Here is a 1,839-nt window from a genome sequence, read left to right as displayed (position 1 = left end):
AGGGCTAATTGAAGAGCCATGATGTCTCAGTGCTTAAAGTAATTGACTTCTAACCAAAACTTCAGTCATCTCAAACCACCAAACTCCCCTCAAATAAAAAGACTTGGCAATTTGCTTACACAAAAATTCACATCTTTGAAACCACTTTGGGGCAGTTGTATGCACGGGTTCACTATGAGTGGAATGGAAGAGAGAGCAGATGTTAAGCTGTGAACATGAAGTCACTAAAGAGAATTGGGAAGAAATGCCAAAAATCAACTTTGCTAAAAGAGCATAAGTTGATGCAAGCACATTACTACACTCACTCCAAGGTTGTGGCTGTTAGGCCCATTTTGTCAGCTCCCTTGCAGAGTGACCCCGTGTGTAACAGAATGAAACATCACCCAGTATTGCTCCATCTGCATACGTTTTGCTCTGCTTAAGTCAATGGTTGTAGCCACTGCCTCCATCTATCTTGTTGAGGGTCTTCCTCATTTTAGTCTTCACTTATATATCATTACTTTCAAATCCATTAATGAAAAATGCTGACGGTCTAATGTTTACGCCCCAAACCAATGGCATGGGACAAAGGAGTGTAATTCTTACTGAAATCACCTTTTGCTTTTCCCCCAACAGATCCAAGTAAATTGCTCTTGTCAGACATTTTCTTGCATTATGCTGAATTTAAGAGAATAATTTACTTTAGTTTACTTTTTACATCAAACCTAAATTCCTTTTCTAAACACAGTCTGACAACACTAGTTTCCAAGTACGTGGGACTGTTGATATAGACATTGTGATTGTTATTTTAATTTTTGAAAATATCTATTAATATCTCAGAAGACTGAATATAGCAGGGAGACTTTGGGGAGAGCTTGTTGAGGAAGAGCTGTGTAACCAAAGCTCATGTAGATGAAGCTCAGAGAGTAATAGGTGACTGAGACCCTAGGATGCACTTTTCAAAGTCAGCCCCTTTATGGATATCCAAGAAATCAATGCTGTCATACTGAAATTGAATTACATGAATGCTTATTTTGTTTTTCTGTCTGTATATGTTTATACTGACAGAAGGAGGAAGTACCAGATTTCCCAGAATTCTCAGGAGAAGGCCATGCCCACACAGAAGTCTCATTGGCTATCTCCAGATTGACAGCCTACACTCCACCACTCAGGAGTCCTCAAACGATGTTTATCCAGCCCGCCGGGTGGTTTTGCCGCTGCTACCTGTCCTGCTTAACAGCAGACTCATCCAGTGTGCATAGGAATTTGTTCATAGTTTTCTTTAAACTATAGTCCGGCCCTCCAACGGTCTGAGGGATAGTGAACTGGCCCCCTGTTTAAAAAGTTTGAGGACCCCTGCAAGTCTTTATCCTTAAATTGACACCAGATTAGGTGACTACCACACTAAATCCACATGGAAAAAGCATACCAACACCAGTCATCAAAGGATTGTAAAGCATATAATCTGAAGTCAAAGTAGGGAATAGTATCAGAGCTTAAAGTTTGTGGATCTGGTTTGTTCAAGGCTATGGATGACTGTGGGAGCCCAAGATAAATTTGTGGAGTCTACTTAGGAAATAAGCCTCCCGTGATTTCCCTGTATCCATAATAGAGGAATGGGACTGGTTACCAAACAGAGTGCATGAAGAAATGTCTACAGAAGATCAAAATGATAACCCCACTAGAATGGTTAAAACTTCGCCAGTTGATCCCCGTCTGATGAATGTTTGGCCTGATATAGTTTTCAAAATTTTCTGTATTTTTTGTTTGTTCTTATTGGGGTTTATCTCAAATGTGTTTTGCCACTGGGGGTGACTCTCTTGATTTGAAATATAACCTTCACAAAGCAATGCAGTTTAG

Source organism: Echinops telfairi, unplaced genomic scaffold (assembly GCF_000313985.2).
Source record: "Echinops telfairi isolate 266 unplaced genomic scaffold, ASM31398v2 ScPeMD7_41;HRSCAF=154, whole genome shotgun sequence".
NCBI classification, from domain to species: domain Eukaryota; kingdom Metazoa; phylum Chordata; class Mammalia; order Afrosoricida; family Tenrecidae; genus Echinops; species Echinops telfairi.
Note: the sequence above shows the minus strand (reverse complement) of the source record.